Source organism: Taeniopygia guttata, chromosome 17, assembly GCF_048771995.1.
Source record: "Taeniopygia guttata chromosome 17, bTaeGut7.mat, whole genome shotgun sequence".
NCBI lineage: Eukaryota > Metazoa > Chordata > Aves > Passeriformes > Estrildidae > Taeniopygia > Taeniopygia guttata.
In genome coordinates, this window is record NC_133042.1 from 9,513,559 (window position 1) to 9,540,221 (window position 26,663).

General features: G+C 47.9%; 1 protein-coding gene and 1 long non-coding RNA gene across 12 annotated transcripts in view; one reads left to right on the forward strand and one right to left on the reverse strand.

The window, feature by feature from the left end:
- The window catches only part of DAB2IP (DAB2 interacting protein), a 155,176-nt gene that overhangs the window by 69,490 nt on the left and 59,023 nt on the right, over positions 1–26,663 (forward strand). The window contains exon 1 of one of the 10 annotated variants that reach the window (XM_072936673.1): positions 19,748–19,855. The exons of the other annotated variants lie outside the window; for them this stretch is intronic. The gene's annotated coding sequence lies outside the window, so the exon portion shown is untranslated. Of the gene's footprint in view, positions 1–19,747; positions 19,856–26,663 lie in introns of those variants that run through there. 10 annotated transcript variants of the gene reach the window in all.
- LOC116809032 (uncharacterized) lies at positions 1,809–21,031 on the reverse strand. 2 transcript variants are annotated; one of them, XR_012058520.1, is made up of 3 exons: positions 19,396–21,031; positions 15,126–18,359; positions 1,809–2,176 (listed from the first exon to the last, which is right to left on the reverse strand). It is a non-coding gene; the product is annotated as an uncharacterized lncRNA (long non-coding RNA). The 2 variants fall into 2 exon arrangements; XR_012058521.1 differs by lacking the exon at positions 1,809–2,176 and having other exon boundaries at positions 10,046–15,243; positions 15,878–18,359; positions 19,396–21,027.

A 26,663-nucleotide genomic window follows, 5' to 3' on the forward strand; every position in this document is an offset into this window, starting at 1 on the left:
CCAAAGGATGGAAATGCAGTAGGAATTAGAAAACCAGAGCTATTCTATCAGGCTGTGCCCTTTGCTCACATTTACAGATGTCTCTGGGATTAATCCCCCCTAGTCCAGGGGGGATTTCCCACATGCCCATCCCAGCCCCCAGTGCTGCCTCTCCACAGGAATCCCTGTGCAGAGTGAGCCTGCAGCCAGTCCCAAATGATTTCCATAACTCAGCTCTATGTACCTTGAATTATTAATATTTTGCTGTCCTGGCTGTGTGGGGAGATTTGTTCCATTAGGGATGTGTTTGTTGCTATATAGTAACACTTTAGATGATGGGAATCCAGGGAGGAAGAGAGAGAGAAGGATTTATATGTTAAATTCTTTTGGTGAGAGCAGAGATTTTACCAGTGCCTGGCTCTGAGGATTGGAATGAGAGGCCCAGGGCTGTTGTTGCTCATCTTGGAGTCTGGTGTTGATCCTCTGCCTGGGCATGATCCCCTTGGGCACCAAGCAAGGCCAGGTGCCATCGGGATGTGAGTGGCTTCTATCGTGCCACAGCAGTGTCCGTGATGTCCCTGGGTCATGGCATCTCCTGCCTTTGCCCAGTGCTCCAGGGAAGGTGGCAGTGTGAGCTGTTTGGGCTGTGGCTGTCCCAGGAGCTGCAATCAGGGAGTGCCACACGGTGCCACGTGCAGGGGGTGCCTTGCAGGGTGCTGGGCACCCCGGGGCTCTGCCGGATGCTCCCACTGCCCTCCCCGAGCAGGATATTCATCCACAGCTCCCTCAAATTAATTATTCACTGATCATCACTCAGACCTTATGGATTTGGGAGCAGAGATGGCAGGGGGTGGATGGAAGATAGAGCAATTTAGATTGCAATTAGTATTTAATTTTTTCCTTCGCTCCCTGTTTGCTTAAATTGGAGACTGTGTGTTAGCACCAAGCAAGGATTACATCCCTGCAGTGGAAGTTCCCTGTGCACCAGAAAGCAGCAAATCCACTGCAGCCCTTAAGCTTCCCCAAGGGAAGCTTCTCAGTTTGAGAAGTTGAAATATCAGGGGAACATGTTTTGCTTAGAAAATGGTGTGGGGGAACAGCAGTGCCTGGTCTGCTGGAGCAGGGACTTCAGCAGCCATACCCTACCCTCACAATATCAGCATTTAGATGTTGTCTCTCCATCCTGAGGGAATGGCATGAAGGTCTGCCAGGGAAGGTTTAGGCTGGATTGCAGGAAAAGTTCTTCCCCCAGAGGGTGGTGGGGCACTGAACAGGCTCCCCCAGGGAATTGTCACAGCCCCAAAGCTGCCAGAGCTCCAGGAGTGTTTGGACAACACTCTCACACACAGGGTGGGATTGTTGGGATGTCTGTGCAGGGCCGGGGTTTGACTGGATGATCCTTGTGGGTCCCTTCCTGCTCAGGATATTCTGTGATTCTGTGAGCCCGTATCTCTCATCTCCCCTCACCACTCCTGCAGCGTGCTCCTTGCCAGGAATCCTCTCTGGGAGAAGGGAATCCCATCAGGGTGAGCAGCCCCCAGCCCCAAGGTCACCCTCAGCCCCCCAGGGCTGTCCCACTCACAGACAGTGTCCCTGGCACTTGAGTCATTACATCCAAGAGTTGGGAGCTCTGCTCCACCCGGGAGACCGTGTCTAATTTTGAAACCTCGAGGGGTTTTTTGATTATACCAGTAACCACAGTCTGGGTCACACTTTGCAATAATTATCCTGATGTCTGAGAGCTTGTTAGAACATCCCTGGAGGAGGGGGCCTGGTTGCATCAGAGGAAAATTTAGAGGTATATGCTGGCAAACCTTCAGCACTAGAGATTTATTTAAGTTAGTTCTTTTAATTGCTTTCCAGCATCCCAATTCTGTTATAAGCTCTCTGAGCCATCTAGGGAAGTGAGTGTAGCTCACATTAATCTTCTCAATCCTTCTTCCTTTAACTAGTTACTCCCAGTTTCATTTACACGGGCATTTGTGCCCTACAGAGCAGGTAATAATTTTGACTCTGTTTAAACATGTTGTAACAGAAGATATAGGAAAAGTCATCAGCTGACTGCAGCATTGGATTCTTTTTTAACTATCATCTCTTAAGCGTGGCTTATGATCTTTGTATAACACTGCTGCCTCCCAAGTCTGTTGGCAGCTCTGTGATGTGTATTCATAGAGCAATTCCAGTCCTTGAGTGAAGCCTGCAAGAAAAGGGCAAAGAATTATTTGTCTTTTTTTTCATTATCGTGGCCCTCTTGTACCTGCTCTGACACACACTTGAGAGAAGTTTGCCTTGATGCCTTTATTTCTGAAGATCTCTCTGTGTACAGGGTGTCTCACCCTAGTTAGATAAAGTCACTCATGTTGAAGCTCTCCCTCACTTTATTAATCACAGTCCCAACCTCTCACACAACAGCAGAGCCTCCACACACCCTCAGGTACACACTGATAGCAGGGAGGGAGGAACACAGGGACTCCAGCATGTCCAAGGGGTGGCCAATGAGCCAGGACCAGCTCCCTGTTATTCCCTGACTTGGGAGCTTTGTTCTCTCTTCTGAATGGCAGAAAAAGTTCCATTGTCTTAAAAAATAACAATAATCCTCTTTTGAGTGGTGTGAAGTTGCTGGTCTCAATTACATCTTGTATCAATGAATTCCACAAACAGACACTGTCTGATACATAATTTAGAGCACTGAGAGTTTTTAATCTTAGAAAGTCCATTATCTTTCATCTTTCTTATCTATTCATTGGCCGTTTTAGAAAAGACAGTAAATAGAAACAGGCAATTCGTTCCCAATTCTACCATGCGTTACTTGCAGATAATGTCCTGTTGTGTCTCCTTGTCTTTTCCAGCTAAAGACACTCCACTTGAATTGTTTTCCATTTTTATCACTTTGAGCCATTCCCTACTCAGTGTGTTTGCTCATGTACAGTATTATGTTCTTGGAAGAAACATCTTTTCTACACCTGCTTTCCTGGAAAGCACTGGCAATTCTGACCAGGGATCTGTGAGCTGCAGGGACAGAGGCTGCAGGGCTCCCGTGGGGACAGAGGCTCCAGAGCTCCCACAGGGACAGAGGCTCCAGAGCTCCTGTGGGGACAGAGGCTCCAGAGCTCCATGCCCTCATCCCAGGCATACCATGACCTGCTGCCTTTCCATCCCTGAGACTCCTCATCCCTGCTCGTGTCAGAGGAACACATCCTTTTGTTCAAATGAAGGGATCTGGAGTCAGCAATACACAGAGGGATGAGATATAAAATATCAGAGCCAATAATGATGGGAATCCCCCCACGGAATGGGAGTGCAGCCTCTGGAACAGCAGCTGCAACAAATACATCCAGGTTATCTCTGGCTACTTTGTGCTGAGAAGGCTTAGGTGTAATGAGAGCTGCTGCATCCCGGGAACCTCAGCAATGAACAGTGACATTTTCCAATAACCACTTAGAGAAACCGGGAAAAAACATCCCGTGTGTGAATGTGGCCCTGAAGGACAGCTCAGGGATCTCCTCTCTGCCTCACAGCTGGACTCAGGTGACCAAGCTGCTTTCAGGCAACCAGAAGTGACTCTTAATTGCTTCAGTCCTGTCTGAAAGCTCATCAATAATTTCCTGGGCTGGCTGTCCTGGTGTTGGTGTTCTGAAACTCACATTAGATTTGATTATTTTTTCAAATTAACATGCAAAGCATGACTTGACCTAAATAATTCTACCAGTCCAATCGTAAATCTGAAGGTTTTGGAAATATCAAGTTTCCTTAAACATTTAAGAGAGGGATTTTTACAAGTGATAGGACAAGGAAGAATGGCTGACAGAGCACAGGGTTAGAAGGGATACTGGGAGGGAATCCTTCCCTGTAAGGGAGAGGACACCCCAGCACAGGGTGCCCTGGATCCCTAGAAGTGTCCAAGGCCAGGTTGGACAGGGCTTGGAGCAACCTGGGCCAGTGGAAGGTGTCCCTGCCATGACATGATTTTCTGCCTGTGATGTGGTGAAGCCACCGCCCCATCTCCGAGAAGCTGCGAAAGCATCACTCAGCCCTGACTGGTTCTGTGGACACTTTTCTTCCTCTGACATGTTTTTCTTTCTATAAATGTCAGTGCATAAAGAGCACAGGATTCAATTTGATTTGTGCTCCTGGTGTTTGGGACATAAAGAACAACACTTGGGTGTCAGTACAATACGTTGGAGGAAGTGACTCCTCCTGACTGTGTTCAGCTCTAAAATTGAGTTAACATAAAGAGATCTTCAAAACCCATTGGATGCCTCTGGAGATGAAATACTTTGAACCAGTGATTACAGCTGTTCCTGGCATCTGACCATTATTTACAACTGTTGGTGAATCTTCAAAATCAGACTAATTTTGCCTGAAAAAGTCAACTAAGAAATCTTTTTTTGTTGAAAAATTACTTGGGTGACTAATGATCCAAAAAAAAGTCATCAAATGGAGCAGTTTGTAGTGATGACTGAGGATGGGCTGTTTTGTCCAGGGATTTTATGTACCATTTCCATCAGAAAGTGCACTGGGAAATGCTTTCTCTCAGTGCAGTGTCTCAGTGCTGCTCCTGAGGTCACAGATCTCCCACTCTGCTGTGTCGGGGCATCCAATTTATGGAAACCTCATCAGGAACCAGTTCAAAGGTTCCACATGTCCCTGCCATGGCTGGCTTCATTTTGCATTAACTGGAAGTCCACTGCTGGTAATTTTGGCCAGCAGTGCCCCCTTTTCCCAGAGCTCATCTCTGCACTGCCCTTTTCCGTGCTACAAGAGGTCACATTATTCCATGTCAGTACATTTGTGGGAAAAGTCTGGCTTTTGCATTTATGGCCATGAGCTGCTGCTGCCGAGCTGGAACAAGCTGGGAATGTCCTCAGTGCTAAACTGTGAGATTGCATAATTATGGCTTACACAACAGCACACCCAGGCAAACAAACCAGGGGCTGCTATGTGGGACGGACTGCGTTGGACGGCTTTCAGCGCTCGTGTTCCCTGCAGAAGGAGTTCCTGCTCCTTAATTTAGTAACCACATATCTGATTTTCACTTTTCTGGGGAAGGTGGGTGGGTTTGCTCAGAGTTTGGGGAATTTTTGCTTTCCCACTCTCCCTAGTGGCTCGGAAAGGTGGAGCCCACACAGTGCTTTCCATCGTGCCTGTCTCCATGAGGGAGTGGTTTTCCACCACAACAATTGGCAATTACGGTTCTTATTTTAAATAACATGAAAACAAAGCAGGCTGCTCCCACCCTGCGCTCTGCAGATGGGCAGGGTTCTGAATCCTGCTGGAATAATCACTGATACTAATTATAGAATTCGGGGAAGACGCTGGGCTGGGCTGAGCTGGACCAGGCTGAGCTGGACAAGGCTGTGCTGGGCCAGGCTGAGTTTACAGCACGAACTCCAAAGCAGCAAATCTCACTAATTTCTCCGTTGTGATTTCTGCTCTTTGCTTTGTCTCTCTTTCCCTCCCCTTTGCTGCCCTTGCACTTCCAGCACAGGAATGTGTAGCAGTGTCGTAGTAAGTGCTTGAATGGCTGGAAAATCCTTTCATGGCAAAGATGTGATTGTTACTTATTTATTTTATTTTTGGTTAATACGACTGGAATACAAATGGGGCTCTGGTGCCTAAGGGCCTTGCATTCTTCCAGTAATTCCTTATGACATGTGTCAGGTTCTGTTTTATTCAGGTGGGTGGTGTGATATTAAACAAGAAAGCAAGCTTGCATTTCTCTGCAGCTGTATTTATACACACACTCCTGGCACAGAGCTGCTTATTAGGAGAATGTCATCTCCACACTGCCTGTGCCTGAAACAGTCTGCAAATACCGTGTGGGCTTTAAGAGAAATCATCTTAAATCAATCAGATCTCCCAACACCAGTGTCCTTCCTGCCTTATCCTTTGTCCAGGCAAAGATGAGGCTGCCAGAGAAGTTCCTTGAGCAATGCTGCAGCCAAAACAGTCATGTCTGAATGGAATATCGATTTTCTAATTGCTGTGCTGCTGTTAAATGAGTTGTTCTGGGGGAGCAGGGGGAAAGCAAACTCAGATGCGTGGCTGGCTGGCTTTGCTTTGGCTCTGCTGAACACACCCAGAGTGTTAATGTGGGAAATTCAGCAAAGGGAGGAAGGTGGAATCTTTTTTTTGTGTGGCACAGACATGGAGAGGGCAAATGACACTCACCAGTGGGACAGGCTTATTCTCTCCCAAAGCACAAAACAGCCCTTTGGCTTCAGACACTCGGGCTGCAGCCAGGGAGAGAACAAATTGCAAAGCAGAGGCATCTTATGCAATAGTCCCCGGGAGGGGGCTGCTGCTCCCCATCAGCCCAGCTCTGCCTGAGCTCTCCTCACACACACACACACACACGGGCACCAGAGCAGGAGCTGAGCCTCCCTGGTGCCTGTTTGCTGCTGATGGACAGTGCCTGGCACAGCTATGGAGGGATGAGCTGCTGGGACACGTCAGCCCTGTGGCCATGGAATCTCCACAAAACAGAGAAGGGAGAACAGAGCATCCCTGGGAAAGGGACATTCCTGGGAGACAAACAAACCGGACCTCTCTGGCTTTTTTTTTCAAAGCCTTTGGTCAGGCATTTTGGAAAGTGAAATGCAGTCCCCGTAGTGAAATCTTTATCGCAAAGAATCTTCCTGAGACAATAGAAATAGTTATCTGCCACATCTAACCAATAAATAATATTTCTTAATATAGTTTCAGAAAATGCAGCATATGTTTATGTGTTCAAACACATCCTCTTAGGAGAAAAATAGCTTCTTTATTTTTCTGAAGATTAAAATGCCAAATCAACTAATTACTTTTCTTTGAAAACCTCTACCACATAAAACACACACTCTCTCAGTGAGCTAAATTGATTTATATTCCACCATTAATTCTTTAAAGCCCATAATTTGCAGAACAACAAAGCTGGTTGGAAAATGTGCCCTATTAAGGGACAAACAGCTTTCTGAGTAAGATGGAAATATGTTGGCATGGAAAAGAAACGTGGGTGCAGCTGAGGCTGGGGCAGCCCAGGGGCTGTGCTGGGGCACAGCCAGGGACTCGAGGCAGCCCTGGCAGAGCCTCCTGAGCTGCTGTGCAAAATCCCTGCAAGCTGAGGTGGGAATCAGCCTGGCTGAGCTCCTGGGCAGAGGAAGGTCCTTGTCCACCCGGCTGGGACAGTCACTGTTCTCCATGTAAACATCTTTTCCCAGGCTTTTGGATGCTCTCCTGGAGTTCCTGCTGTTCAAGCCCATGTATATAATTTAACCAGGTGTCATGACCTTTCCCTGTGGGTGGGGTTTCTATTGGCTTAAGAATATCTGAAATTTCTCCTAATGTCTCCATTGGTCTCGTTTGCATTACCCACAGAAGGTTTTTTTTTTTATTATTGGGACAGTCTAGGAAACTGGAAATAAAATTACGTTTGGGTTCTTCCAGTAAATGCATCAGTGACCGGAATCAAGATCTTGGTAATGAAATTGGAATTTGTCTATTGCTGTTTTGGGGTAGTAAGAAGATGACAATAGAATGATCCAGGTACAAACCGCTGTGGTTTGGCTGATGAATGAGATGTTACATGAGGGGCTTGGATTGAGTGCATTGATTGGAAGTAGAATTGGAGGCTGAGAGGTTTCCACGTTTGAATGCTTCCCCTGGATTTCAGGTGGGATCACAGGCTGCCTGCAAGGCTTGGGGCACTGCATGTTTTTTATGGAAACCTTCTGTTTGTTCCCTGAGATGGGAATCTATCAGACACTGAATAAATGCAGGCAGAGCTGGCAGGGAGGTGTTACAGCACAGGAAACTGAAACACAGTCTTAAACAAATTAAAAAGATGGTAATTAACCAAATGAATTTCATCCTGGAGATAATCAGACGAATATATTTAGAAGGAAAATAATCCCAATTCTCAGAAAACAGTAATTAAAATATACTCATTTTTGGGAATGGTTAACAAGCTAAATTGGAGGCAGCAAAGTAGGCTCGGGCCCTGGTGGCTGCTCCTCGGGACGGCTCTGAGAGGCCCTGATGTGTGATCTGAACACAGCCCCGGCACCCCGAGTCAGAGCTGGGGAGCTGCTCTGCCTCAGGAGAGTCCTGAGCTGCTGCAGGAGCCTGGAGCACAGGCACTGCTGATATCTGGGGCGCTGACAGATAACAGAGCCTGCATTTCATAACCCTGTGCTCCCCAGGTGTCAACAGGGGGGAGGTGGAGGAATTTAAGGTGGATAATTGACAGGTAAACAGGAGATGAGGTGGGGAGATGCAGCGCCCAGGCACTGGACACTCACCTGCAGCAGGTGTCAGTCAGAGCAGGCTCCTGCAGAAGCAGGGAGAGCTGCCAGCCCTCAGCCTGCCTGGAGGATGTGCTGGAGGAGCCAAGCACCCCACAGGTCTCTTCTGCTTCCCAGAGGATCCCAGTGCAGGTCTGAGAGCAGGGAGGTTCATGGGGGAGCAGGGCAAGGATGTCTGGCTGCCTGTGGTGGGGGTATCTTGGCCTGGGGACAGGGTTTGTTCTCTGGGGGTCTTGGTGCTTTCCTCTGGGGTCTCTGTTGCAGCTCAGCTGCTGTCTGTCAACACCAGAGATGGGCATTGTGCCCACAAAATATTGACTTGTTCCAGGACATTGAAAGCTATAGAGTTTGGAGGAGTTTTGGCCTTTCTGATAGTTGGATCTATTGAAGAGGAAGTGGTTGGATAGAGCACAGAACTAGAAACATAATACGTTCGTTTCCCAGAGTAAATTATTTTCAGAATTTAGTCCATGAAATACAGTGTCAAAACCTCATTGGGAAGCTCATCTCTTTTGGGTTCTGGATGGGCAGATGAACCTTTCTCCCCCACCAAATATGGATAAATACTGTTTTTCTAGGAAACACCCAGATGATCTGATCACAGTGATTGTGATTTGACATCTGTGTGCACATACAATAATTACATTGATCTAATTTATTACTGAAACTGCCAGTAGGTGAATCGATGGCTGATGAGAAGCAGAGTGTTTGGGTATTCATTTCATTTTCTTGGGAAAATGCCTGCAGACAGGACAGCTCATGCTGGGATTGCTGAGAAACAGAGCACTCCAGGATTCTGCAGTTTTTACCTGTCCAGTAAATGGACTGAGGGTGGAGAATGCCCTTGGAATGAGCTCCATCCCCTGGACAGAGCCTGGACATTCCAAAGGGTGTCTGTGGGAAGGCAATTCCTGTCCCCACTGTCTCAGATGGACTCAGCCCCATGAAATAATCTGTTAAACAAGCTGCTCCTAGGGCTATTAATGAACCTGAGATCCTTAAATTGCATATTAGGGGGTTTCTGTTGGATTAAGCCTTCTGCACATCACAATGCTCTTAACTAGAATTTATCTGCATGCAAGAAAAGGGCTAAAAGCTGAATTAGAAAGAAAATGTCAATAGTAACCACATAAATTAGCATGCAGATTTGTAATTTCTAATAATGGCTGTTCTTTCAAAGAGTTTATCTATTTTTTTGCCCTCCTCTAAACTTTAAATATTTAATTTTCAATTTATATTTTTGGTCTTGCACCATCTAAATTTACAGCTCTGCCTAACAGCTCATCTGTTTAGGTGCTTCACTGTAGCCTTGTCTTGTCTAAAACAGAATTAGTGATGCAGAGGAACTGACTGTGGGGGCTGAAGATAATACTGGTGGTGGGAAATTAGTGTGAGAGCTTGGAAAAGAGGGCTGGGAATGACCCCATGGATACCATGAGCAACAAAACCTGTGCTTCCCACTCCTGATCCTTCCCTCTGAGCCATCCGTCAGTCGGAAAACTGTGGGTACCAAACAGCTTGAAAGTAGCATTTAATGAATAGGAATTCTGTGCTCTTGAAATAAATAAATCGCCCCATTTTCCATCTGTTTCTGCAGCACGCTGCCCCTCACAACCTCTTGTTAGAGAAGGAATCTTTCAGGCTGGTGTGTTTTCCTTCCCCAGCTAATTATGCTCGTTGAAGTGGGTGCTCTGGAATCACAAGTGACTGTCACTTAGGAAGTCGGAGTTGGGAGAGATGCAGAGTTTCATGGAACCCTTTGTGACCTTAGAATGTAGCAAGCATTTTTCTTATTTTATTTTTTTTAAGTTTGACTTCTTCAAAGGAAGACCTTGAGCCCTGCTCAGATTGAGCCAACTCTGTCTTGCAGTCATTAAAGATTCAGTAGCACCTTTTAAGTCCATGTTAGGAAATTCAGATTTTTCAATTTAGTCAAGCTGTGTCTCTTTTTCAAGTACTACACTGCTCAGTTTTGAAGGTCTTCCAGGATTTCCAGTGGCTTCTTGCAGAGCAAGAGCCAGAATGTGTTGTTTTAATCTAAAGCCTCAGGACTGTGTGCGTTCCATGGCTGAGCTGCTACAAAGGTAAAAAAATGTCACTTAGGCTAAGGAGGAGTCCCCCATGTGAGCAGGGTATTTCTGCCATGCTGCTGGAGTCCTTTCTGAGCCTGGCTTGGTTATTTAGCTCTTATTTATTTATTTCCATGTTTGGGATTGGGATAGAAGCAGAAGTTTCTTCTCTCCAAGGGCTCATAGCTTTTAAATATTGAAGGTTGAACCTCCTCGTTGTGCTGAGCTAAACTGATGAGCTAAACTGAGTGTACTTTGAAATCTGCTTCAAGGTCTGAACTTCGTAAAGTGGCCCTTTCTCTGTTTAGTCTTAAGAGGAGGAAAACTCTAAGCCTCTGAGTGGATTCATAGTCACACTTTAATTAATCATATCTTTATAGCATGCTGCCAGCAATTGTGGGGAGGAAGGAGATGCCTCTAATCCAAATTCACAACAACAACAAAATAAATACGCTGGAAATATCCCTGGCCAATAAACTGCCTCATCCTCTAAGAAATAATACTTCACAGAGCCCAAACACAGGAAAACTGATGGGAAGCAGTTTTCTTCCACCCTCATCCCAGTGAAACAAGGCATGTTGAACATGTGAACAAGTGCAGCAGGAGTGCCAGCAAACCTGTCTGTGTGACACTGCAAAGCTGCTGTTCCCAGAGCTCGGCCCCTCAGACTTCTCCTTTTGGGCCTGCCACTGCTGTTGGCCTCTCAAGGTGCTCCAAAACACTGGAGATGGGTTTTTTCTCCCTCTTTCCAAGTGGTTTCATGTAGTATTTATCAATGACATCCGGAGGACACGGGACTGGTGGACTGTGTTGTGGAGGCTGCAGCAAACTCCGGCTCGGGCTGGGAGCTGGGAGGGAATGAGTGCAGGAGCTGCAGAGCCCTGATCCCTCCCAGCTGCTTCTGGGAACAGCTCCTGGTTCTCCTGGTGAGGGACAGGCCCTGGATGACACCAGGCAGCTTCGGCACAGCTTCAGGAGAGACAGGTTTGGGGCTTCATTCCCCAGGGACCCAGCAATGCTGCAGCCAGGGGCCTTTGAAACTTGGATTTTGGGACTGTATCTGAGAGATTAATCACACAAAGGTCTTTATGGGCTGCCACAAGCTGTGAGTCACCAAACTGAACATCCAGGTTGTTTGCAGCCTTCAAACACCTTGGCTCAGAGAGATTCCCTCTCAGTACTGTCCTTGGCTCCAGCCACAGCTCAGGGTCACTTGCCCTGTGCAGCTTTTCCAGAACCTCCTCTGATTCACTCCATGCTAATAACATCCCCCACTTTCATAGGATTATTAGATAACTTCGACTACTTTGAGTTTTCACTAGTTAAAAGCCAGGACTTTCTTTCTTTCTTTCCTTACTTCTATTTTTCCCCTTTCTGTGTAACGAAAATGTAGAAAAAAGTCTTGAAATGGTGTCATTGAGTAGGTAGAGACAGAAAAAGCTTCCTGTATTTACAGTTAAAATAGCAAAAACAATATTTTAAGACTCTTTTCACCCAGTTTTGGAGATGAACATGCAAATCTCTGTCATAGTGAAATATGCAGAGAGATGTTTTTAAACTTTTGGTTACTATTATTATTGTTTCTTTCATCTTTGCTGGGGTGTGGTAACAACAGTGTCACACTCGAGCCTGTTGTGTGTTTTCTCACACAGAGAATGATTTTCTTCTGTGAATGGAACATAAGTTCTGCTTAACCCAGAGAGAGCAACACGCTGACAGACAAAACTGCTGCCATTGCTGGTGGGAACGTTTGTGCCATGCAGGGAATGGTGGGGCAGTGGAGGCACATTGCAGAGCCTTTGGTGCCTGGTTGGGGCAGGGCAGAGGGGCAGCTGTTCCAAAGAATTCCTGGTATCTTTTCAGTGCTCCAGGCAGGAGAATTCTTCCCTCTTGCCACCCAGAAAATGATGTTTGATCTGATCCAGTTGCCCCTATTTGCCTTCTGCTGTGAAGTTCTAGTTTAATGAGTTCAGAAGCATCAGTAAATTTTAAATTCATTTCAAATCCAGTTCAAAAACAGAGCCCTGACTGTCAGATATATGGATACGTGAAAGATCCATGTGACCTTTACAGTATTGCCTTGCCTTTAAATTAACTTTGACTTGTATGAAAGTAAAGATGTTCTGTATGTTTTATTTCTGGGTTGAGGATGGATTTAATTTTGGGGATTTAAAATCCTTTAAGCTATTTGCCATTGTCAGTTATGTTTTTTAATCAGTCTCCTTGTCTGAGGACTTCTTCCCATCTGATTTCCGGGGCTGGCAGTGGCAGCTCCCGTTAGAAATACGGAGCCTGGCACGTCTCACATTTCCTTGAACAGCTTTAGCTGAAATTATTGGGGAATGCTGCATCCCGGTGCTGGGAGGTACTGCTGAGAGCAGACCTGATGCTTTTTAAAGTGTTCCCTCTCTAGGTTTGTCCAGAGCAGATAAACTGGCTGTGTGCAGAGGCAGAGTGTGGCCATGGATGAAGAGAATCTGCCCCTGGGCCCGAGGGGTCCCAGTGGGCTCTGAGCCCTGCGTGGCCTTGTGTGCCTCCACAGCCACAGTTCCATTCTCCTGCCTTCCCAGGGATCTGCCTGTTTGTTTCCTCAGAGCTGCTGGAGCACATTCCCATCATAGGTCAGGGTGGCCTTTATTGAGTTGTGTAAAAGAGTTGGACAGGTAATAAAAAAATGTGGCCAGGATGCATCACACTGGTGTTACTGAGGCAGTGCTGCTGGAGCTGCAGCATTTCCCCCCTTCATTTTCTCCTGTAGTTTTCTCCCAGTCAGTTGTCTCCACTCCCATCCTGATGTAATTTTCTTTATACTTTTACCTGAGGCCAGCAAATGGAAACCTCCCATTCTTCCTAGGTTAAGTGAAACTTCTAAGTCCTTCACCATGGAAACCAAATGAATTCCCAGCGTTTAACTTGCCTCAAAGTCCAGATGCTGTGCTTGCCCTTGATTTTTTGGGAAGGCTGCAGCCTAATGTCTCTCTCCATTGTGGCCAAAGCTGGCAGCATGGAGAGTGACCAAGCAGCCAGAAGCATTGTTGTGAGGGGTGACCAGGGCTGTGTGTAGCTATAGATATAGATAGATTTATCATCAAGTTATTGATCGTGCTCTGTGCACAGAGCCTCCTCACAGCACACCCAGACAAATCACACCTTGCCTACAGGAAGATCACAGCAGGGAGCAGCTCCCTGACAGTGCTTTTGGTCATCAGACCTTGGAGTGTCTCCTTTAGCCCAGGCAGTGGTGACACCACAGACAACCAGCCCAGTCCATCCTGGGCTCTGTCCCCTGCCAGCGCAGGCTGGCTGCAGCATCCTCTGTCCTGAGAGGGGCTGGTGGCAGAGGGTTCCAGCCCCTCTGCCTGCCCAGCACGGTGTGCTCGCCTCGCTGCCTCCTGCCTGCTTAGCAAATGGTGCTAATTGTCCAGCCACAGCCCCTGGGAGTCGGGATACGCCTGCGCAGGGGAAACTGCAGCCGCCATCTGGGCCTGCATCCCCCTGCTCCAAGGAGCTGTCACTGGAGTCTGCTCTGAATAATTCAGGCTCTGAGCTGCAATTTGTACGATAAAGGAAACTAGAAAGTGCCTGTGGCTGTGTGCAGTGGCACTAACTCTTCCTCCCGAGGTTCCGTGTCCTGCCAGTGCCTTTGGGAGTGAGCTGGGCCAGAGCCCCCGAGCCATCTCCTGCAGCGCTGTCCCTGTGAACACTGCACACAAATGCTGCTGTCCCTGTGAACACTGCACACAAATGCTGCTGTCCCTGTGAACACTGCACACAAATGCTGCTGTCCCTGTGAACACTGCACACAAATGCTGCTGTCCCTGTGAACACTGCACACAAATGCTGCTGTCCCTCTGAACACTGCACACAAATGCTGCTGTCCCTGTGAACACTGCACACAAATGCTGCTGTCCCTCTGAACACTGCACACAAATGCTCCTGCTGGCAGCTCTCCCCTGCTCCTGTGTTTGCCCAAGACCAGGGCTTTCCCCCATTGCTTCCCCCCATGGCCCGTGCCATTCAAGTGGTGAACTCCTGCTGGAAACAGCTGCAGGAATGTGAAAATGTGGCAGAATGGAGCTCAGCTCATTTTAGCTCCTCTCTGGGAAATTGTTTAACTTCTGTGCTTTCACAAACTTGCATTCAGTGCTGTGTAACGAGACCAGCCTGACACAATTGAGACAGAGGGAAGGAAGATCTGATGACTTCTCTTCACAGTCAGGGCTGAAGGACTGCAGAGCCCAGTCTACCCCACCACATCTTTTCCTTTACTTGAATCCATGGATACCTGTCACAATATTTCTCTGAGCAGTATTTCACTTCATTAGGTTGCATTGTTAACTGTGAAGGTCCTGTCAGTTTTATCTATTGTTGCCTGCCAAGTGTTTGAAACAATCAGAGGTAAATTATACAGCTCTTTCCTTAAGCAGCCACATGGCAGATTACTGAGGGGCCCACAGTGGCACAGGATTATCAGAGAGAAGTTACAAGGTAAGGAACAGGTTGAGGTTTTGCATCAGCCAAAGGATGGTGTCTCAGTGCTTTACACCTGCCCTCCCCAGGGACACCTCCTGCTTGGGGTTTGGATGCTTCTTGCTGCCCTTTCCCTCCCTCCACCCAACCCTGCCCAAAACACACATCCCTGCAGAATCCTGGACCACGGAATGCTTTGGAACCTTAAAGCTCACCCAGTGCCAGCCCCTGCCTGGCAGGGACACCTTCCACGGTCCCAGGTTGCTCCAAGCCCTGTCCAGCCTGGCCTGGAACACCTGTGGAGTGTTTTTTTCAGTGTTGTTACCTTGCTGTGCTTTGTAGACCCAAGCACTGTGCCAGCTTGGTCTGTTCCTAGGGTAAAGTGATGAGGCAGAAAGAGTCTTCAAGGCTGCTGAGCCATTCCCATCAGGATCAGCAATTTTCTGTGGGGAGACAGAGATTCGTTCCTCATCTCAAGGAGGGCTGTGAGGAAGCTGTTAGCCTTGATTCACTCAAGTGCTTCTCTTCAGGAAGACATTAAGCTGTGCCTAAGTGTTTTGCTAAATAGAGGAGACCTCATTGCAGGAAACTTTAAAGGCACATTTTACAGCTTAAATCTACCTCTGAATGAGCCTTGCTGACAGAAATAAAGGGAATAACAGACTGATGCATGCAGAGTTGTCTCATGATTTTTAAAACATAAGGTCATCATTTACAAATTTGGCTCCTTCAAGTTAAGGATTCAAATGCTTCTGTAGGTACATAAATAAGTGGCCTAGTTTTCTGGGATGCTGCATCCATTAAAATCAATGGAAATTTTGCATCTCTGAATAAAATGTCACTTATTTTGCTAGCTAATTTTAGGTACCCAAATACAGAAACTTTGATCTAAAAGTAAAAGATTTTTAAAAAGCTGCTGAATTTTTGCCATGCTTCTGAAACATCAAGCTCCTCTGTTGGTGTTCCAATTCCTCCTTGAGGCCTGGCCTTTGGGGGAATGCAAAGGAAATCTGGACTGAGTCCTGCAAGAATAATTCACCTGGAATCACCTCAGTGTAGGAGGAGGAAGGTCCTCACCTGTGGAGTGTGCAGTGCACCCTATCCACTCTGTTCAGAGCCTGGGCACAGGGAGAGGATCCAGCAACACAACAAGTCCGAGCCTGCTGTAACAATCTCCCCATGGGATCAGGAATTCTTGTAAAGGCATTTTTGGTGTCATCACGTTGGTCAGGCCAGATAGGATCTCGGTGCATTATCCCTGCAAAGAAGTTGCCAGGTCATGACTTGTTTTCCTGTTGGATCTGACCAGTGCTGGTAAGGTCAGTGTGGTCACAGTAAAATGAAGTGAGAGATCTGTCACATGCTTTGGGCTTGAGTTTTATAGCACTGAATATAAAAAAAGAGAGAGGAGAGTGTGCTTTTGTCCTGTGAGGGCACTGATTTTTATTGCCTGCTACTGTTGCACAGGAGCTGCAGAACATTAAGTCTGAAATTCTGCATCAAGGACTTTCCTCCTAATGAATTCCATCTCCTGAAAGTGAGAGCTTCTCTCTTTAGCATTTGTGCCTCGCACTCGATCCACAGCTTTTGTGCTGCTGCCCTGATGGTGTCACAGATATCCCTTCTGTCTCTCCAGCTTCCCAGCTCAAGCAGCATCACGTTCAGGTTGCTTTTCCCCTTCCCTTCCCAGCCTCAGCGTATTTTCCACACTCTGTATCCTATCCTGAGCTCCTCAGTAGCATTCAGTCTTCTCCCATATCTTCTTCCTTCCCTGACTCTGGGTTTCATGTCATCTTTTGTCTGACAATATCTGTATTTGGAAACCAGAGCCTGTCCCTCCTGCTCACAGCTCTCTCCATTTGCCAAGCCCCTGATCCTGGTCCAGCTCCTCCCTGAAGTTGTGGCTGCCCCGGCCTTGGAAGTGCCCAGGCTGGACAGGGCTTGGAGCAGCCTGGGAGAGTGGGAGGTGTACCTTCCACCCCAAACCATTCTGTGATTCCCAGGTCTGTGAAAAACCATTCCTCCCTCTGGACCTGATCTCCACATCCACTGACCCAGGCACTTCGGTTCCTTTCCACATCACCTGATTCCCACTTCGATCCAGTTGTGTCTTCTCCTGCTCACAAAACCCCTCTGTGAAGAGTGAAGGCCATGAGCTCCATGTCACAGTGTACCCCCTGCTCCTCTGATGTCAGCAGGAAAACTTCACAGCTAATTCATAATTTACTATGTACTTCCAGATTAACAAAGAACCTGGAATGGCTTACGTACACAAAATATTCAAAGGCCAGAGGGACCATGCAAAAAGAAAAAAAGTATTCATTTCAGTAAATTTATTTTCCAAGAGAACAAAAAAAACCTTCTTTTTTTTTTTAAACTGGGTCAACACTACATCTGCAGCACTCAGCCGTTTTCCATACGACATGATCACCCACTCTGTTTATCTTTAGGCAATATGCTCTTGCAAACTGCCAATTAATTGCATATTTGGTGCCTGCTCTCTCCCAGCATCCTGGATAAACACGGCAAGGCAATCACGGGGAGCTGCTCTTGGCTGCCAGGGGAAGGAAATCTGTCATTGTCTCATCCTTGTTATCTGCAACCAAGGCAGACTTTTAGCAGCATTCTGCTTGTAAACACCCTCTTTAGACACCTTCTGATTTCCAGAGATGGCTCATCAGCCACTTTGCCGTGCTACCTGCAGCTTCTTAAATCATTGCTTTCCAAAATGTTCAATGCAGATTGTCCTTGGTAAAAGGGCCACTGACACCAGTAAAACGTGCTGAAGAGATAAAGCTGAATCCAAATAAATGTAAGAGACAGAAAAGGGGAGAAGGGGATATCAAAATTCTGCTCTGCTCTGGACGTTCTTCCTGGCACTTTTATTGTGGTTGCTGTTTGGGAGGTCTGGGGGACAGGTCTGGTTGTGATGTGACCTTTCAGAAAGGTCCAGTCTGTTGTGTTGGCTCAGGTCCTTCTCCTCCACTCTAACTTGGAAGTATCTCCTACGTCATGCAAGACTTGTGCTAATCTATATCCAGAGAAAATGATAAACCCTAGGAAATGCTCTCCATGACATGCAGCATTTTCTGGCAGGCTGTGTTTTTCCTTTCTGGATAGTGGGAGCTGTCCCTGACCATGGCAGGAGGGGTGAACATGGGTGATCTTTACAGCCCCTTCCAACCCAAACCATTCTGACTCTTAATTTCTGTCCCTGTTGAAATCCCAAGAGCAGCCTCTGGAGAGATGATCCTTCCTTGGGTTGGGATGGTCACCAGTAGATCTTCACTCTTCCTTTATTTCTATCCCACTCTAAAACTGAGTGACATCAAAAGAGGCTGACTCTCCAGCGGCTGCAAAAGAACTGGGACAAAATCTTCTCCTGGGGCAATCCTCAAGAGGATTTAAACTGCCATCTTGACATTGAGTTGTTGGAAATTAACTGTTGCTTCCAGGCAAGGAATGATGAATGGTCTGAAATGAAGAGATAAGCCTGCATGTGGATACATTCTCCCAGGCTCTCATGAACCTTCAGTGTAACAAGCAGTTGGAATAATTCCTATAACAGGGAATATTTGATACTGGGTCAATTCTTATTTTGATATGCTCATGTACATGGAGAATAAATGAGAATAATTACTACAAACCAGTGTAATTAGAAAAAAAACAAGCTCCTTGTGTCTTAGAACAATACAGACACACGTATTTGGGAGTTGTAGGGGGTTGTGGGAAATAACACAAAATATTCCAAGTTTTTTTTTTTTTTTTTTGTGAATTTCTGTCATATACCATAACTTTCTCATTGATAGGGTGAAGTAAAATCTGTTGGATTGAGCCTGTTTACCAGGTCACTGTGGATTATTGTAATATTGGACTACAGTGGAGATGAGATCCATATGTTGCTGTCAGGGACTGGAGTTTATTATCACACTGGGGATGGCTAATAATAAAAGTTTAGATTTCAGGCAGATTTGAGGAAAATGTGCTTTAATTCCCATCTGTCTGCTTTGTGGACAAGCTCCCTTGAGCCTGGACTTCTTTACAATATAAAATGTAACTTGTAAATACCGATAGAAGGAGGCTGTGAGCTAAGCTGACAGCAGTTATAGTTTGAGCTTTTAAGATCAACTGTTTTCAGGAAGTAATAAAGATCAGAGCTGCCTGATCCTGGTGCAGTTGCCTATGGAAAGATGTTGACACTGCACTGACAGGATTCGGGAGCAGCGCCGTGTCAGGGAGGGTCGGGAATGTGCACTCTGACACAACCAGCATCCCGCCTTCATCCCTGTTCCCATCCCTCCTCCATCCCTGTTCCCATCCTTTCTCCATTCCTTCTCAAATCCCTGCTCCCATCCCTCCTCCATCCCTGCTCCCATCCCTGCTCCCATCCCTCCTCCATCCCTGCTCCATCCCTCCTCCCAGCCCTGCCCAGTCTTTGGCAGTAGCGTCAGGCCAAGTGCCCCAGCAGGGATGGTGGATACGGAATGTTTTGGGAGTGATGGGAGGGAGATAGTTACTGCATAACTAAAGAGGAAATCTTAAAATTAATCAGAGGTGCAGACACAGCAACCCGCGCCCCAGCTCTCCCTCCTTACCTCTCTGTGAGTTGTTCTGTGCTGATTATGTATGAGACAGAAAAGTGCTGGCTGAGGTTGAATTGGGAGTGAGCTGCTTTGGCTCGGCCCGGGAGCGGTGAGAGCTCCTCGGACGGGGCTGGGAGCAGATGCCTCTCCTCCAAAACACCGAGCCTCGAGGAAGGGTTTGAATTACAAAGGAAGGGAAGGGGCTGAGCTTCGCAGCCCCCTCCTCCCCTGCCAAAGGGCAGCAGTCCGTTTACTTTCACAAGGCCGCTATCAGCTGCAGAGGAAGTCTGGCGGTGCGGGGCTCTGCGGGCGGCTCCAGAGCAGCGGGATCCGAACCGGGACAGCCGGCCGGGCAGGGATGGACTTACCCTGCTCCCGGAGCTGCTGACTTCCCTGGAACCTCAGCATTGCCTTTCTGTCCTGATCTTATTCTTCTGTCCCGATCTTATTTCCCTGTCCCGTGGAGGCTTGGGTAAGTGCCTGGTAGTTTTCCACTTCCCTTTCTGTTCTGTGGTTCACCAGGATCTGCCAAAGGGCAATGGCACTGCAGTGACAAAGTGTTCCCTGCGCCTCTGGGAGCTTCCTCTGGAAGGGAATGATCCAGACTGGAAAAGCCGTTTGAATTTATATAGGGCATTTTCAAAAGGGACAGGGAGCAGATATGGAGGAAACAGCCTTTCCACACGTTGTTTCAGCTGGTGGGGACCGCCGGGGCTACGGCAGCTTGCAGTGTGCGGGACCTGCAAAGGCTGGAGTGAGTGCTGGAGCAGAGCTCTGCCGGGGTCTGTCGGGCACTGCGGTGACAGATGTTTGTGCTGTTTCCTGGGGAATCAGCCCGGGGGGTCGGGGCAGCTGCGCCTGGAGCCGAACTCTGCATTCCATCACCGCCCGGGAGCGCAGCGCTCCGGGGCCACAGGAGGAGGCAGGAGCCGGTGGTGCCACGCTTTGCTGAGAGGGGGTTTGCTCCGGCCCTGATGCTCTGCGGAAGGGATCCGGTGGGTTGGGAGCACGGATACCAGGCAAGCAATTCCCTCGCATCCACGGGAGCGGAGCAGAGCGGAGGGGGCAGGCAGAAATCACGGATTTTTCAAAGCCGTTGTGTGATTGTAAAGAAAGAAGTGGCCGTGCCTGGGGGTCGGGGTGGCCGCAGGCAGTCCCGGGGGCCGTGGGTGGCTGGTGGATACGTGGGAGGAGCAGACGGAGAACTTGAAAGGGAGATGGACTAAAACTTACGTAATGCCTGAAACCGAATGTCCCTTCCTGCTGTCCCTGCTGTCAACCTGAGAAGACTAACCCTGAAACGATTTTTAAAGCTGTCTTTGTTAGTCATCCTTTATGCAATTTGTTTCTTTATCATGTTTCATTTTGAGTACAAGGAGACAGGCTGGTTCCACTCCCCTCTCCACTCCTCCTCTATTGTTAGTCTCTCCCAGCTTCCCGTACGATTGTCCAGCTCTGCTCTTTGCAGAGTCCAGCGGAAAAGGATATGGTTGAAAAGAAAGAAAGCATTTCAAATTAAAATCTGGCAAGTGTTTGTGTCCTCATTAGGCTTCAGATACATTTCTTCCCTCCCATCTCCTTTTTCCCAAAAGTTGCAGGGTGGCCAGTATCACTTGCAGGACCATAAACAGCAGTGGAATCCCTCTTAGCCCTCCTAGCCATGCACTGGCCAATAAACGCAGCAAATAATAATCCCAACAAAGCTTAAAAACAAAGCATATTTATAATAATATGAGCAGCCTGGTCTAGTGAAAGGTTCCCTGCCCGTGCCAAGGGTTTGGAACAACATGAACTTTAAGGTCCCTTCCAACTGAGACTGTTCTGGGATTCTGTGGTACCTACACTAGGAACACCTAAATATAACGAGAGCAGGGAATGCTTGCTTTAAGCCTCATCCAGATTTGTGAGCTGGTCACACAAATCACACACCCAGCAGTGACACTGAGCATCTACCCTAGGCAGGACCAGAGATCACAGCTCAGAGCATGGGTGTAAGGAAAGGAGTGTGCAGGGAGGGAGGAAAGGTCATGGCCCCATCTCTATTGGTCCTCATTAAGCTGTAGCTTGATGAGCAAGTGGTAATTAATGGTTATTTTAATGCTCAGAGGTAAGCTGATAGGACTTTCCTTGCTTCCTCTTAATTCCCAGCCATGACTTCAGTTCTTTTGAGCGGCACTGATGAAGCAGGGTTGGGTCTGGGTGATCTTTGGAGAGGCCCAGCCAGCAGCACGTGTGACCTTGCAGGTTGTTTGCACCTCCTGGCACCATCCTCCTTCCCACTGCACAGCAGTTAGCGGGAATTGTCCCTGGGCAGGACTGGAGCTCAGGAGAAGAGAGCTGCTGTGGGGCTTGAGAAGATAACAGAGCCTCTGGTGAGGCTGAGCCGCCTCCTGTGGCCCTGTTAGTGCCAATATTGGCACAGGGAGATGCCAGCAGAGCGGGTGGAACGGCAGAGCTGGAGACAAAGGGGAGCCCCAGTTCCTCAGGAGGCCTCTGTTCCCTCCAGTGACCCCTGTGCGTGGGGCTGCACCCCCCTGAGCCACAGCCCCGAGCCTGGTGCTGTCCTGGAGTGCTCTGGGGAAGCTGGGAAGATCATGAGTGGGATGAGAAAACACTCAGTAATTCCCTGAGTTTCCTTCTGCTCAAAGTGACAGAAATAACACCTTTCCTCTGTGAAAGGCTCCCTCAGCTCCACTGGGTATTGTACAGAAACACCCCCCTGCTTTGCTTCTCCTTGACTTGCACCGTTTCAGAGACCTGCAATTTGATGACAGATTTAATAAGATACAATTGTCACTTGTGTTGAGAGGAGACATTCACAGAACTTGGAGTTGTATCACCTGGGATACCAACATGTGAAGGCACTGCTCTGTTCAGTCACAATTTTAGGTGCTGGAGACCCAGATTTTAAGACTTGTTAAGACCCAGACTTCAATACTTCTAAAGACTTGTCCAGTAGATATTGATGGCCAAAAATTTTTTTCATCAGTCTCCCTTCCCCCAGCACTGGTTCCTTCTTCCACCTCTTCGCCATGTAGGAAATTTCTGTCTTTTTTTAAACAGGCACGATTTTTCTTCATGTCACCCCCTCCACAGCAGCCAAGAATGAGGGGGGAAAATGGCCCCAGTTGCACTGGGCCTGACTGGGACCTTGCTGGTGGCACTGGAGATGCTCTGTGTTGTGCTGGGGCTGTGGCACTGAGAGGTGACAGCCTCTGCCCTGCCGCTGTGGGAGGGTCTCACACTCCATTTCCCAGAAAGAGCGGGATGCAAATTGAGCTGCTGCCATGGATTTACAGCAAAGACAATAAAAACAAGCATTAGACTGATAAAATGATTAAAAGGCTTTACAAAAGCCTCTAAGCAGTTTGTCATATCCTGCAAGGTGATTGCCCAGGACACCTGCAGCACAAGCCAGCCCTTTCCAGCATGCCCCCTCGGCCAGGACATCAATAAAAATGAGGATTTATGAGCTCTGTCATGGGCAGCAAGCAAAGCATCAGGCAACAAATTAATCGCTGATTGCAGAGCCGTGCTGACTGGGAGCTTTCTGCTCTCTCTTGGCATCACTGCAAGGTTGTTCGTTAAAAAATTAGTTTGATAAAGAGACCCTTGACTCCCAGTGTGTTCCTCTGTTACCTGCTCACCAAGCACGGGGCACTGCGAGCCCAAAAGGGGCTTTTCACTGTTCAAGTGTTCCAGCTTTTAGTCATCAGAATGTGACAGCACTAACAGCTCTGTGTGCTTGTCTGTTCCTTCCTATCCAGTAATTTTGGGATTGCAGAATTCCAGTTTGGGCTGGGAGGAGCTGCATGCTGCTGGTCTGCTGGAAGCACTTGGGGCCAGAGCTGTGTGTTCCTGCTGAGCTGCTTCCCTTTCCTACCACAGAAGTTTTGCTCATTGTTCTCTAATTTCAGCAGGCAGGAAGAAGCCCACTTTTGAGTTCTGTTGCCTGCCCTGTCCCCACAGCTGGTGCCACCATTGTCCCAGGGTTCCTACCCGGACCAGCTTCCTTTGTTCTCCGCTGGGCAGCTCTGTGAGGTGATTATTTCCACAGTAATTTTATTTCTCCCTGCCTGAGACCAGACCATCATTTCCCTGTGACTCATGTCACCTGTTGATGGCCTTTTCCTGTCCCTCACACACAGGCAGTGCAGGGTGGGATGGAGCTGGTGCTCCTCAGGTCAAGGAATGCTCCCACCTTCCAGCAGCCCGGGAGAGCTGTTGGTGACAGCCACATGCTCCGCAGGCAATGAGGGACACACGTCAGGGCTGGGGGGAGGGAGCTCTGTGGGGATGCTGTCCTGCTGGGGATGTTGTGCCCTTGTTGTGCCAGACCTGTACCAGCTGATCCCATCCAGCCTGATTTGCCCGGGGCTGGTTTAGCCCGGGGGCCTCGGGCTGCTGGAGCAGATGCTGAGCAGAGCCGGCACATTTCAAGGCACTGCCTCGGACCAGCTCCACAGGACGAGCTGCCAGCAGCTCTGCTTGAGCTGCAGGCTCAGTTTGGTTCATCAGTCTTGGCTCTTACTTTTTTCTTCCCTTTCTGTTCCCTTTTTAAGCGTGCTCTTACATCAGAGCCAGGCTCTGTTGCCCATCTTCGGTGCTGGAGGGTGACAACTCCTCTGCTCCTGCTCCTGCTAATGCAGTTGTCAGGCTCTGGGCAGGGAACAGGGCATTCTCCAGCTCAGATGGAGAAATTTCATCACCTAGGTTTCAAGAAAAATAAACTGTGGCTGGACTTAAAACCTTGCGGTGAGGACTAACGGAGGGAGGCTTTTATGAGCATTGAGAATATTTGTAGCTAAGCAACCAACATCAGCAAGAAGAATAAATCCAAAGTTTCAAGGCTCTGCCTGCCTGCCTTCAAGGGTCAGGAACTGTATTCTCCCTCTGTTAGCAAGATTGCCTTCCTGCTGGAGGCAGGATCCCGTGTTAGATGGAGCTTGTTCTGGGATACTGAGCTGGGAACAGGAGTGAAAGGACAGAGAAGAATCTTACCAAAGAATCTGCCACAAAGCCAGCCAGGCCTCCCAGCAGCTTACAGGAAACGGCTCTTGGAACAGTAACATCTAGCACATATAGATAATATTTTCTAATTTCTTGTATAAGTCATCCTAGCATCAAAGAGTGACTCTTTATCAGGAAGTGTAGTCACAGGATAAGGAGCGATTGGCTCAAAGTGAAAGCAAAAACACAGCAGAAATTTCTCCCTGGCACAGGGTGCCCAGAGCAGCTGTGGCTGCCCCTGGATCCCTGGCAGTGCCCAAGGCCAGGCTGGAGCAGCCTGGGACAGTGGAGGGTGTCCCTGCCCATGGCAGGGGGTGGAATGGCTTGAGCTTTATTGGCCCTTCCAACCCAGACCATGCTGCATTGTCTGATTCTGGGCTCTCTAGCAGGCAGCAGCTCCAGACCATGTTCCATTCCACAGGTGCAGAGCCCAGTGACTGGATGACTGCAGCAGTTTTTGTTTGAAACAGTGAATCTCTGTGGCTTTGTTCACTTTCTATATTTGCACAGTTCCTGTTGCTCAGGGCACCCATCCCATTGCTACAATTGCAGCACAGATCCAAGGCCTATTAGATAATTGAGCTTTATTTTCTACAAAGATATTATGCAGTGTTCTTCACTGGGTTGCACCAGAAAACCTAGAAGCAAGACATTTTACTTTAAAATATATTTTATTTATAAAAAGAAAATTTCCCAGAAATGCCAATGGGAATGGCAACAAATCAAATCCCAGGAATAATTTCTCAATGGAACTTTTTTTTAAAAAATACCATCTTATAACCTCAGGGTATTTTCCATCTCTGCTTCTTCCTCCTGCTTTGTCAGGACCTGATTGGAAAAGATGCTCCAGTCCCTGCCCTGTTCTGGCAGCCTCAAGGATCACCAGGAGCCCTGTGAGTGCCCTCTGTGCCATGGGAAGATCCCCTAAAAGTGCTTTGGAACCAAATCTTGGATCCCCGAGCCCTCTCTGCACAGCTACACCACACCATCAATCCAGGCCTTAAATAGAATTATTCCCTGATCAAGGACCCCAGAGATGTCTTCGCTCACATAGACACTAAAGTTGTGTTAATTATAAACCTGAGGATTAAGGCCAGATCTCCCAGTATTTCTATGGAGCTGTACTCCTAAAGCAGGTGTGTTGTTTTGATGGGAGGAGTGAGGTGTAACACGGGATAACTCCTGTGGTGTTGGAGTTCCAAGCCCTGTCCCAGCACCGCTCACAGGCCATGCTGGAACACTCTCCTCAGCAGGACTGTCCCCATCGTTTGCCACTTCATGTGGCACTTCCTCCACTTTTCTGCCTGGAAACCCTCCTGCAGCATCCAGCATTTCAGTGGAGTTTAAAAATGGGTATTCATTGGTCTGTGCTGGCAGGTGATCTCTGTTCAGGGCATCCTGTTACCACCCATGTCGGGCACGAGGTGCGTGATGTTCCGGAGGCGTTTTCCGTTTTCCCTCCCGGCGCGGCCCGGCCTGGCTGCAGGCTGAGTTACCAGCTCTGAAAGGGCTCAGCAGCTGAAAGCAGGGGCTGTGCTGTCCCTGGCACCAGTGCCCACAGCAGCCCCCTGGCTGGGGAGGCCATTCAGTGCCAGCCCCACGGCTCAGCTCCGAGGGGCACCTCGAGCCCCAGACACACAGTGAATGGCTCTTGGGGTTTTGGGGATAGCAGAAGGCCAGCACGACACTAAAGGGTTATTAATGATAGCATTCGGTCAGGAAGGGCTTTATTTTTCTTATTAGGGAAACTATCACTTTTGGAAGTGTTGCAGACACATTTTGGAAGCAGCACCAACTGTTTTAAAAGTTAAAAAATGCATTGGCAGGTGTGAGGGAGATGTTCTGGAAAGAGAAGATACAGCCTGGCTTAAGAGAAACCCGATGTATTCAGAGAGATCCAGGCTTTTCTGTTTGATCGTTTTTCTCTTCCCACCCACCCTGGATCAGCTCCCACCCCTCCACATGCAGGATCTGAACCATTCCAGTTTATCTCCTTTTAGATCCTGTAAGTGCCTCTTTTTCCCACTTACTTTTCCCCCCACAAATCACAGCCTCTTGTCTTCAGTTTAATTTTTACATTTAATGAAGTAGCCCTGAAATTAAATGTTCTTTAACAAATCCCTGATCAGGGTATCTCACAAAAGGTACTTGGATTTTATTATTACTATTATTACTAATGCAAAGTAATGACATGCTTGAATCCTTATCGAGGGTAATTCAGGAGGATTAATCATTTCAGTTAAAAGGAAAAGTTTGCTCCATCATTTACT